The sequence below is a fragment of the Hesperophylax consimilis genome, chromosome 19 (assembly GCF_061612785.1).
Source record: "Hesperophylax consimilis isolate HC1 chromosome 19, BYU_Hcon_1.0, whole genome shotgun sequence".
NCBI classification, from domain to species: Eukaryota; Metazoa; Arthropoda; class Insecta; order Trichoptera; family Limnephilidae; genus Hesperophylax; species Hesperophylax consimilis.
Genome location: NC_142854.1, coordinates 28,825,665 through 28,839,522, shown reverse-complemented (window position 1 = coordinate 28,839,522; position 13,858 = coordinate 28,825,665). Strand labels below are relative to the sequence as shown.

Below are 13,858 nucleotides of genomic sequence, written 5' to 3'. Positions count from 1 at the left end.
AGTTTTATAGAGTTAATTTTGAAAATATTCTGAATAATTTTTTTAATAAGTTTCAAGAGTTGGTGAAAGATGAGGTGAAACATTTGTTACGTAGCGGTTTAAATCTTAGTAAATAATAATAATAGAAGAATAATTGATGGACACAATTAGCTGCTGCTATCCTGACAGTCACTAAAGACAGTCCACATTTATCATGAGTATATGTTCCCATGTGGTTTGATATAAAACTACATGGGTCGTGCAAAGATGGTGGGAGGCATATTTATAATATGATAAACTATTCGCGCTATCTTCCGGACGAACTAAAAGCAGATTCATAATTATAGGATTGAATCCATACAAAGGAAATTAACCCGTGTAATTGCTTATCGTGAAGGTTTATCTGGTCAATTTGGAACATATAATGACCGAATTTTGCACTATAAACTACACTCACTGACTGTCAGACGTAAACTTTCTGACGTACTGCTTCTACACAAAATTATACATGCATCAGTTGATACACCAAACATTTTATCCCAAATTAACATCAATATACCATCAAGAAAATCAACAAGGAGGATGAAAGACATTTTCTATATTAAAGCCTACCACACAAATACAGGATATTTTTCCCCTGTACCGCGAACATTAAGAAATTATAACATTATACATGGCTCTAATAATGAAATAGACATTTTTAATGACCAATTTAAACACTTCAAAAAAAATGTATTACCTTTAGTCATATTAAGCTGATATTGTGATGAAGCCCTTTATTTAAAGAGAAGCAACATTGTACCTACCTAATCAGTGTCTCACCAGTACAGGTGTGACAATAACAAATCGTTTATGAACATATTTGTATTTACCTTTTACCCATTCTTATTTGTTATTTACTTGCATATTTAGCTTACATATTATTATAATAGATTAATATTAATATTACTTACATTTTCCGTTTGTTACTATTTTTGTTATTATCATTTTGTTATTATTATATATATAAACATCCATGTACATAAATTTTTGGGCTCCATGCCTGTTTTATGTACTTAAATAAAAATAAATAAATAAAATTTATCCCGTAATACAGCGAAATGCTTACTACGCTCATCCGGAAAATTTACCCTAATCAATGATAACCGATGAATCGCCTATCATCAAATAACTTGGGATAAGACGTTTGTTGATAGCCAGAGAGTTTTCCCGGACAGAGCTCCGAACATTTAGGGCGAGTTGTTTCGGAAAAGCTGAACAATTATTCAGATTCCCGAGTTCTATTCAAATGTAAAAAAAACTTCACGTCGATTTTATTCAAATACAAATTGGGTTGTTTCAACTCCGAAAAAGCTTCCGTTATATTTGAATAATCCGTTCCAGTGTTCCCCGCCGAATCGGGCAATTATTGCAGAGAATAATTTTTTTGCGAGACAGGAATTATTTTTACGCTGGCAACACCTCGTATTTTTATCAATCTGTCAAAACTTTTTCCCGCCGCGCCGTCACTTCGTTGGATTGCTTGTTTTGTGTGATTTTTTTGTTGTTCATTTAGGCATCTCAATTTTTGACAACTTATAATGGATCCCAACTTACTGTAAGTATTGTAAATTATACCTTATTGCCATAATAAATATGAACCTTATTAATAAATAATACACGTTTGGAACCGTATAGATACGTAAGTGAGCATTTTATTTTCGTAAAACCATTATGTAAAGCTTGATAATATTTTGTGGAATTTCGTCTTCTAAACGAGATAAACGATCATTATGAAAACATTTGCGATACGTGTATATACTTATCGTTAGTAAAATTACTTGAACTTTGTGAGAATGAACTTTCTAAAAGCATTGCGTTTTATTTTTTGAATGTTCTGCCATGGAATGGTGGCAAATCTTTTTGTTTATTTTTATATATTATTTTGAATTCTGCCACACTTTAATAATGCTTTACCGAGGAATATTATAGTGCTTTCATGTGTAATAAAATATCTATAAGAAACTATAAAATATCTATATATATTTTGAACCTAATAAATATAATATTTGCCGTGCATATTTAATTTTATATCAGCAATTCCTTGTACGATCTTGTTACTTATAAATATGAAATGTGTTTTCAGGAAACGATGCCATGTTGGTGAGGAAGTATAGCCATATTCTCACTAATAAAAAGACCGACGCAGTCATCTTCAAACAACGAGAGGCGACATGGCTTACTCTTATATCCGATTTCAATGGCGATGGATTCTGTCAAACAGCTCCGAGCTCGGTTTGAAAATATGAAGCGTCGGGCAAGGCAGGTTGGAATATATTTCTTAATTGGTATTAATCTTAACGCCATAATGCTGTTAAATGAACTGTTATATTTAGTAATTGGTTGCCCTGATGCTTTGTTTAATTCATGCAGGTATATATGTTTATTAATTGACTTTTAATAATGCTTCAAGGACGGTAGCAGAGAAATTCAGGAGAGGACTGGCGGTGGACACAAATTTTATGCGGAACATAGTGGCTACTTCGATTGACGGACTCCCTAGCGTGTTTGACGATGACATCAGCACTTTGGTGCTGCAGGAGCTATCTGGTGGTGGAAGAAGGTGGGAGTTTGGTTAGCGCCACAGCTGAGGTTTATTATGGTGTTGACGGCAGTTTACTAACTACTTGTAAGAACTTGTGTTTCAAACAATGTTTCCTAGTTTTATATCAGTTCTTCATTTAAGATAATCTGGTTAATGTATTCTAATGTTGTTAATGCATCCAAATCCAACCGTTTAGATAGCAGCGCCCCAGAAACCTCAATCCTAAAAGCAATTTCATCTCATTTAAATGTAAACGAATTTGTTGACTGACTTAATACAAGTTTTCAAACAAACTGTTAGTAGATTTGAGTACAAAATATTTGTATTTCACTATCGTTGCTTTACTTAAGATAATAATCTTATTAGTTAATGTATTCTCATGTTGTTGAAGCATCCAAATCCAACCCTTTTGACAGGAGTGCCCCCTATTATACATACCGATTTCCGGTTTAAAAATAATTGGATTATTGAGACAAGAACGAGTAATATCGGAGTCATGCTAAAACTAAACTGAGATGAAAGCAGTTTATTCCCCTCTGTTCACTATCTACTGGGTGAATTCTTTAATACACTAATATTAATTTTAATAATTTTTCTCTTTTTTATGTACACAATTCTTAAGAAGTATTTTCTGGCTTCACAATTACCTACATTATATTACATGATAATACTAACAAATGTACATTGTGTACTTACGACGGGGTACTCCAGTAAGACCGCATTTTTCTTTTCTTTCCTTTTAAAACTGTAAATTTAAAAAACATGTCCAGGTTTTTATATTATGCATATTTTTAATGCTGTGTGACCTTTACTTTATGGGTCGTATAATCTTTTGTGTTCTTTCTAATGTTTGTCAATTATTGTTAGAACAAGATGAATGAATGCATTCGCACACAATTAACTAGTCCATTATATTATGTTCTTAAATGTTTCTTTCCCATTGTATAAGTATGTATTTTTGCTGTAAATTATTCTTTCTTCCGAGAGAGTATTCTGGTATAATTTTACTTTTTTCAGGGCATTAATAAAAAATAAATAATCACAATCACTAATCAATCGCTAATCAAGTCGCTACAGCGACCTTGATGTGATTTACTATGTAATACATTTCTAGAATGATCTATGTTATTGCTAACTATATATGGAGATAATATACAGTACCATACTTACCTGGTAGATAAGTATGGTACTGTAGACGGTATGGTACGGTACACTTAAGATTAATACTTAATTGACATTAACTAATTGTTAATACAGGATTTAGGACATAATTCGAAAATACCATAAACATTATTTTAAACCTTTATTTTCTTATTTTTAACTGAATTTATATAAACAAATTATTATAATCAATAAATATTAGTCTGAAACACCCATACATATTTAAAAATAAATAAACTCTGAGAAAAAATAAATGCCGCTGATGGAAATTGAACCCGCAACCTTCCGATTTATTAATTTTTTTTCTATTTGTCCATTTATCTTTTTTTTTTCAATTTCTACAGTGTAGGTAGGTGCCTTACTTATTTTCTCTTTTATTTTAATTTGTTATATTATTTTGATATATTTTGTTCCTCACTTATGTAAAATACAAATAAAAGAATATACTACATCTTGGTACTCTATTTATTTTATGAAATTAGGTAGGAGTATGCAGTTACACTTAAGTTATTCACATTCAATAATGATCCAATGCATATTACATAATATATGTATATGTGAGATAGTTGTTCAAAACATTTCTAATAGTATGTATTCTCTATTATTAAACAAAGTAATTTACTAAGTTTATAAACATTAAAGTATAAAATAAATAGAAGATTTATCGTTACATTAATTATTTTGTACATGTTAACTATCTATCTCTGAATATGTGCCTTACTTATTTTCTCTTTTATTTTAATTTGTTATATTATTTTGATATATTTTGTTCCTCACTTATGTAAAATACAAATAAAAGAATATACTACATCTTGGTACTCTATTTATTTTATGAAATTAGGTAGGAGTATGCAGTTACACTTAAGTTATTCACATTCAATAATGATCCAATGCATATTACATAATATATGTATATGTGAGATAGTTGTTCAAAACATTTCTAATAGTATGTATTCTCTATTATTAAACAAAGTAATTTACTAAGTTTATAAACATTAAAGTATAAAATAAATAGAAGATTTATCGTTACATTAATTATTTTGTACATGTTAACTATCTATCTCTGAATATATGTAAATGGTCGTTTGTTGAAAATCTCTGAAAGTTCTTCATTGATTGCTTTGAAATTTAGACACAATGTTGCATTCAAATATGCGTGTGTTTTTATATACATACCTACATTATTTAGATGACACCTGTTACAGGTAAAACAGACTGAGCCACAGCAACACGTGGCGGGGTACAGCTATTTTTGAATAAAGACATTATTGTTTTGAAATTCAAAAGACTTTTATTATCTTCGCTCATGTACCAAGAGATTGTACACATGTGTTGGAGTCTCCAGGCGGAAGATGTTACAGAAAGTGTTGCCCCATGGGTTGGTAAAGAATCAATATAAACCGAGTTCTGCACAGAGAAGTAAAGTAAGAAAACAGTTTATAAGGCGGTCTACTGTGGAACCTCTCTTGCATTGCAGGGTTTTACAGCACTCGGCTTATGTGGATTCCTTACCGACACGTGGGACGATAGGCCTAATGGTACAGAAGGAGGTAAGATAGGGCTTTTTGTGCTGGGTAGTATTTTACTATTTATTAGTCCATCAATCTGGCAAAATATGAGTTAATGAGGGTTTGACGAACGTGGTCATCTCCCCTGTTAAAGATTGGTGCTTGCACCAGTACATCGTTAACCTCGTCCAAGGGGTCTATGAATACAGGTGGTTGATCTTGTTACAATGATCCCTTGTACCTACCTGCATTTTAATTTATGAAGAAAGGACTGGAAGCCATCTTTTAACAACTCCAAAAGTTCTTTCAACAACATTTCTGGTCCTGATCTGACTTTCTTTATATAAATGTTGTTCTCGAGAAACGGAATTCCTTAAGGGTGTTAGTAAATATGGCTTTATTCCATAACCACCATCTCCAACAATCACTTCATCTCCAAACTCACCGCATTCCAACCTTACTTTGATGCTGCTACTATTAAAAAGATGGGTATCTCCAGGCCACCTGGCTACTATGTTGGTCGACAAAAGAAACAAACCTGTAGTTTTTCAATATTTTTACCAGTTTTTTCGTCATTTTAAATCACGGAAACCAACGATATAAAAACGAATTTCGACAATGTTTTATGTAGAAAAGGTATCTAAACTTCTTCCCACAAAACCTTCAACTTCATAAATTTTAATCGTTGGGTTTTCTTTGCGTTATTTGCCAAAATAGTGAGGGTCGTTATCACCAGTAATTGGCACATACGATATGTCAGACCGCAATTGTGACGTTCGCGCATGCGTCAATCTTTTTCAAAATGGCGGATCGCGTTAACCGGCCGATTTCGGCTGATCACATTTTCATGAATATTTCGTTGAATTTTCTCTTGACGGACGATGAAACAACCCAATTTATGGAAAATTGAGTGGATTGACGTTGTGATGACTTTCTCACACGTGATTTTTTCCGAAACAACTCGCCCTTAAAGTACCAATATTGAATTTTAATACACAATGCTATATTGATATGATATCTTGGCAAGATACGCCGATCACATATCCTCCCATTTTAGAAGGTGTAACAATACAAGACCTGGAGGATCTTAACCTAACTTCAGAAATCAGTTCCATTTTCATCAAATTTGAGAGATTCCCCTGTCACACACAATCGGTAGAACGCTGTGTGAAGGTTGTAACTGAAGCATCTTCGAAAGTGTGTGGTAAGAAGAACAGGGAAGTTCAAGTGATGTACAAACTTTCTTTGAACAGCTTCAATGCGTTTTGTGTGAATGTTATAAAAAGGATTCCATATGGCAGAAGCGTACTCAAGATGACTACGGACGTAGGAGTAATACAAAATTTTGAGTGTATCGATATTGTTGAATTCCTTTCCAATACGGAATAAAAATCCTAACATGCTCAATGATTTCTTGACAATCTTATCCACATGTGCCTTGAATGAAAGTTTGTCGTCAATCAGTACACCGAGGTCTCGAATTCGATTGACTTTTTTGAGTGGTTGACTGTTTGTAATATGGTAATTATATTCAATTCTATTTTTATTTTTTGTAAAGGTTATTACATAACATTTGGCAGTATTCATGTGGAGATAGTTGACAGTACAATAATCATTAAGCCTAATAACTGATAATCAACACGGCTTTATGAAAAAAAGATCAACTGTATCCAATCTTGCAGTATTCACCGAACATATTTCAAAATCAATGGACAAACGAATCCAAGTGGATGCTATATATACAGATTTCTCCAAAGCATTCGATAAAATCGACCACAGCCTATTATTGTCTAAACTTTTAGCTTTAGGAATACACGGTAATTTGTACCGATGGCTAGTTTCATACCTAAACCGACGCTCCCAGATAATAGCAGTAAACGGTTTCAATTCTGAGATTGTCAATGTACCTTCAGGTGTCCCTCAAGGATCTCACCTGGGACCGTTGCTTTTTACTATATTTATCAATGACATTGTAAAATGCTTTAAGCATGCTAAAGTTTTACTTTTTGCTGATGACATGAAAATATTTCTTTCTATTAACTCTATTACTGAATGTTATAAACTGCAACAAGATCTTAACAGACTTAACACAGTCATAGAGTTGCTCATGAACAATCTTTTCAAGAATCTCACTGAAGATAGGTAGTTTTGAAATTGGCCGATAGTTCTGTACGTCGTTTTTAGAGCCGGATTTGAATACTGGTGTAACGAGAGCACATTTCCATCGGTCTGGGAAGATGCCTTCTTTCAGTTATGATTTAAAAAGCAGTAGGAGAGGCTTAGATAATTGCTTGCTGCACATTTTTATAAAGTAAGATGGTATTTTGTCATATCCTTCTCTCAACGACCATGAGATATCATTAATTATTTTTTCTATCTGTTCCTTGGAAATTAAAATAGAAGAAATATTAATAGGAATATCAGTTTGGGGATTATTAGCGAAAGCCTTTGGAGTAACATTATGATTATAAGTAGATGCAAAATAATTTGAAAACATATTACATATAGCTAAAGGATCGTTAGCAGTTACATTCATTAGTTTCATAGTGTTGGGCCAGAAATTCTTTGGGTCATGCGATATTTTGACTTCTGCATTTATTATGAATTGTCTATGACATTCGTTCGAAACTTTTTTTTGTCTCGTTCGCAGAACACAGAATTCATGATAATCTAAAGGATTTGACCATTTTTTCCACTTTTTAAATATTCTGTATTTTTCTTTTGTTAATTTTATTAAAGCCAGGTTATACCAATATGGATATGTGCTGTTATCCTGAACTATTTTTGATGGAACGTTACAGTGAAGCTGCTGCCACACGCAAAGCTCACATCAAAAGATAATGTACAGCGCATCATTTTTTCTACCGACACACGACGCTATAAAATATTTCTTCCTATGGTAGGAGAGGGGGTCAGTTGAATTCGAGAGCGGCCGAGGAACATAATTTCATCTGTCAAAGTGACAACTTTACTAAGGGAACACGGAACTTAGTTGGTAGCTCCGTAATTAAAATGACCCCCTCTCCTTTTTACGGCGGAGAGGGGGACGCATAACTTTTCAAATATCGCTTCGGGAGCGGATACGTAAAATAAATTCGGTTAGCGAAGTTCAGAACCACACTTATAGCGCGTTATCTTTTTACGTGTGTCGGGTCTGTATGGGATTGTATGGCGAGCGCTATTGTGCTTTATATTATCTGTTGATGTGAGCTTTGCGTGTGGCAGCACCATGAATGATTTCATCCAATATATCGTAAAAACGGTTAATAGCTATATCGGTTGTTAGATTAGAAAATTCAGCATCCCAATCAACATTGTTGAGGACATTGTTTTTATTTTCATAATTCGTAAATCTATTCCATTTTTTTGAAGGACTTTAATTCCTGCATCAGGGTTAAAAGTATGATATTTATTGATTAAATGCTCCGCGAAATTTGAAAAACCTGAAGTAGTTAAGCATCTTAAGTGTTATTTTGTCCTAGTTTCTACATTAAGATATTTGGACAATCATAACAACTAATTTTATAAATGCTTGAGTGCTTTAAAATATCCCCTTTTTCTTTAGGGTTTATTAAAAAAATTCCTGATGATGGTACGGAGGTCCCAGATGTGAAAATATATCAATAAAGTAAAAACTAAGTATTTTGTTTTCATTTATTTAAAATGTCATGTAAATAAAAATGACTGTTGGCCTATTTATTTTGGAATGGACATATCTTAATTTGGACTAAATCTAGTATCTTGTGTGTGATCTACTTTTTCTTTATATATTGGATACGACAAAAAGTTTTTCAGTACAATTTTATACTATAATAACACTCAAACAGGTAATATTTTAACTGACTCATTTAGTCTTCCAAAATTTTTGATACGTACCATGAATTATGGTCTGAAGTTTGATCAAATCTTCAGAAAAATAGCATTTGTAGAAATATCATCATTTTTACGGGCACATATGCAAGACTTTGAACTAAATGAGTCAGTTAATATTTTATCTGTTCGTGAGATATTATGGTTCAAAATTGTACTCAAAAACATTTTGTCGTATCCAATATATAAAGAAAAAGTAGATCAAACAGAATACTAGATTTAGTCTAAATGAAGATATGTCCATTCCAAACATTAGGTACTAATAAATATGGCCAACAAACATTTTGTTACTTGACATTTTACATAAATGAAACAAAAATACTTTGTTCGAATTTAATTAATAAAGATTATACTTTTGACCGTGATACAGGAATTAAAAAGTCCGGCACAAAAATGGAAAAGGTTTAAGACTAAAAAATGTAGAAGCTTTGGAATTTAAAAAAAATCGGTAAATTTAAAGGTTGAAATCATTAATAACCAATTAAATTAAATTTTCAGCCCAATTCTAAGTATGTATGTTCCCCATTACTTCACTTATCCTACTTTCCCCTCCCCCACCTCTCTCCCACAACTGACGCACTGTCCCACTCTAGTATACTGTCACTTTTTGAAAATATGTGTACTTATCCTACTTACCTTATTCTTTATATTGATTTTGTAAATGTTATATCTGTTCTTACTTTGCAGATTTAAGGGTTGGGAACTCTTTGTTAAAAGGTAAAAGTTTTACTTATAATTTTGTTTATTTTGCGTTACAAAATAATAGGTCTGGATATAGCTACACTGTTCATTACCCGAGGGTTGGTAATTATCTCGTTCGAGAAGCTTGTTCCCTGTCAATCTCATCTCACAAGTAATTGTTACACTTCAGCGACATCTGTCGGACTCTGGAGTAAGCTTTATGACTAGCGCCATCTATCGCTTAAATATTCAACTTATTACCATACATCACGGTACATAAAGACATCCGTATCCATATCACAATTACATCCATCGTGTGCATGAGAGTGTATAAGCGCTTTACTAGCAGCTTATACATACCTGGACTGATGTCGAACCTCGTGCTGGCACTGTTGGTGGACGCGGTGGACTCTCTCGCTGCATCAGCTTGTCCAGTTTCTTCACCACCTAGGATTCTTGCTACAGAGTCTTCATCTTCTATCATCGTGTCAGCTGTTCCTGGACTTCATTTTTCTTAACGCAACTTCACTTTATGTTTTGTAATATTTATATTTTTTGTAATACCTGCATCAATTGTAAAGCGCTCCTGACGTGATATCTCACAAAAGCGGCGCAATACAAATTGTCCAAAAAATAAATAAATACGCCTTTGAGTGTGTTGAAGTATGTTGTGTGCGTGTACTCCTGTGAGCATATTGACTGTATTATATCTAACTGGTGTATATTTTGTGCTTCTGCATTGTATTACTTATTCAAGTTTGTTATTCTTCTGTATATATTTTCTATATTGTGGCTTCTAGTTATATGTGTGCTTTTTGTGCTATTTAAATATTGTCAAATTGACAAACTGCTTTTGCAATTTATTTAAATGGTTATTTATAATGAAAACTACAAAAAAAAATTAAAAAATTCATGTAGTTTTTCTAGTAAACATCTTTCCTAGAGTACATACTCACAATTTTTGTTCTCCCTGTGGCAGTTGACAGTAAGGTGACATAAGTATCTAATAACGAGGGTTTGCTCGACGCTCACATTTTTAATATTTATTATGAACGTATTACTAAAATCTCAAATGTTTCTAGAGGGATCCCTACGGATGCATGATATTTATATTTAATTGTAATATAAACACGACCTTATCATTAAAATTAAATATACATATCATGCATCCGTAGGGATTCCTCTAGAAACATTTGAGATTTTGGTAATACGTTCATCAGAAATAAGTAATAATAAGTAAAATAAACCCACGGAAAGATCAATTTTCTATGCCAGCCGACCGTAGGTTCATCCATTGTTTTTACAAGAGATTTGATTGGGTAAATTCAACCGCAGGTCTTTCTAACACACACACAGGGACACGTACGGCTGTTTCACTTACGTCGTTATGATTCTAGGTTTGTGTTGTTGTTGTAAGGCTGGAAATAGTGTCACACGTACTGTCGGTCGACCGACGACGTTGCGCTGACGAGCTAGACCGAATCACAGCTCTTCTTTCATTCAACTACATATTACCAAGCGACTGACGTACGCGTGTCACTATTTTCAGCCAATGTGTTGCATTGCCAGTTAGGTATTTTGTGTATTAGTAATAGGGTGACCACAACTAAATGCGAAATGAAAGGATATGTATATTTCCTGGGAAAATTATATCAAAAATTATTTTAAAAATCGAATAAAATAGATATTTATTATTCAAAAAGACATAAAATAACATAAACAAGAGGTTTGATTTGAGATTTTCATAGCCAACAGCATTATAATGGTATTAGGTATGTCATGTTGCGCTACTTCCTTCTTTAGACAACGTTTCGGATAGCATTACAGTGTCCATCATCGGTTTAGATGTGTAAATTAATGTTAAACTAAACCAGTATAATGAACAAAAGTTTATTAAATAAAACAAAACTTATATATCCATATCCATCATCAGGACTGATATTTATGCATATGGATGATGACGATGGATACTATATGCTGTGCGAACATTAGCTAAAGAAGGACGTAGCGGAACACGGCATAATTTCCCAAAAATTGCCACTATGAACACAATATCCTAATTTTTTAATATCCACTATTGCTCATTATAGTGGACATGTGGTTTGTGTTATTTCACAAATTATTATTTTAAAAAATATAAAGCGTATTTGGGGCACGATCCAAAGTGGAAGATACTTGCAGTATCGCCCTGGTGTAAGACCACCATTCAGAATTGAAGCGTTGGTTGAAATGGCTTTGGCCGTGTTAGGTGATCAGATCTGAATAGCCAGGTACTTCCCACCTTCCTCTCCCCCATCTCCTTCCCCTCCCCAGAACGTTCATCGTCACAACATACCTCAAGTAGGGATGCCATTGTATCACTGGCCCCAGACGGTTAGAAGCAGATAGGACTCTTGTACGGTTTCACATAAAACCAACAAAAATAAAAATACTACGCCAAATTTACAGAACCTAAAAAAATGGGATAAATGTCGAAATCTACTTGGATTTATTGACTTTAAGCCGTAGTAAGCAGTTCATGTTATGAAATAATGTGGTAAGATAAAAAAATGAAATACAACCAATCGCTCGAGAGGGTTGATAAAATTGAGAATGTACCACAAAATAAAACGAACTAATTTTTCTTTTAAATAAGAATAAATGAATATTTTAGAAACCGGAATCTGCGGAAGATGTAAACATGTGTGAGGACAAATTGTAATAAATGCGCGGCCGCACACGCACACACCCTTGCTTGTGATAATTATTGGTCTACGACGAATTAGTATACATTATTATTAGGGCTCTCTTGTGAGGTGTAACATAAAAAAGACAATATTCAAAGATGTCCAAACGAGGAATGTAGTAGTAAAAGTAATAATTATAAAAAATGACGATGAAAAGATTGTACATTTATATAAAGTAATGAAGATTTCACATTTACATGAAGTAATCAAGATTGTAGATTCACATGAAATAATAAAAATTGTACACTCACAAGTAATTAAGATTGTGCGTTCACGTGAACTTATATAAAGATTAAACATTCACATGAAGTAATTAATATTTTGGATTATCATGAAGTAGTAAGAAGTAATGAAGATTTTACATTCATATGGACAATGGGTCCAAAAAGAAACTCTAATTTCGATGTTTCCTTAATCATCATCGACTACTTCATAATGAGTGTCATAAACGATGGTCTCATAATCATGGAATTCAGAAACACCGTTACCTTCATAATTACTATTCATTTCATAATTAGCTGGTTCTTTAATTTCCGGTGTGTTCAGTTTGCTGCCAGAGCGCGAAGCAATCATTTTATAAGCGGCAGCCAGCACTAGCGTAAACAATCCAATGACCAAAAAAACAACCAACGTAACAACTAACGTGATATTAGTTTTTTTGTTAACTCTTCGTTGAATGCACAAATCCTCACTGATGATACCTTGCGAGCGTTGTGTGTACTCTTCCAACTTTTCTGGTGATGGAAACAGGGCGAAGCTGTTGCCAGTTGGATCCGAGAAGTTGCAGGAAGAGTTTTGCACCGGGAAGAATACAAACAAATCGCTTGATGTTAGTATAAAGATGTTGCTGTGATGGTCGATTGCCATGTCACGGATGTCGGAATAAGTGACAGTTCTTTCCGTAGCGTTTTGGACGTCTTCTGGACTATGGAATAAAAAGCCCTCTGCGTAACTGATAAAAACCTTATTGTTGATATAGTCGATGACGTACGATGGTTTGGCGCTCTTTGTTTGAAAACATAAATACAATACAACGAGGTTATCTTTTAATAGTAATAATAATAAATACATACATATTTCTTAAGGCTTTTTAAAGAGGAATTATATACTCGTACATCCACTCTTTCAGAAATTTCATTCAACAGCACCATTCCTTGTGCTAGAACATCTGTTCTGCCATGTTGTATCTCGAATAAGTCATGGCGACGACAACGGCTGTAGTTTTCTGGCACGTATAAGCCATAGCGTTCCAAGAAAAATCTCGTTAAATCTTGCATATGTCGTGTTAGCATTCCTTGCATTGCCCTAGTTCAACATTAGACAAAGTATTCTTAACTTATTTCAACACT

At 33.4% G+C, this 13,858-nt stretch overlaps 1 long non-coding RNA gene across 1 annotated transcript; it reads left to right on the top strand.

Annotated features, from left to right (window-relative positions):
* Positions 1-1,316: 1,316 nt before the first annotated feature.
* LOC149415076 (uncharacterized) lies at positions 1,317-4,275 on the top strand. The gene is made up of 3 exons (XR_016303862.1): positions 1,317-1,576; positions 2,105-2,284; positions 2,432-4,275. It is a non-coding gene; the product is annotated as an uncharacterized LOC149415076 (long non-coding RNA).
* Positions 4,276-13,858: the final 9,583 nt, after the last annotated feature.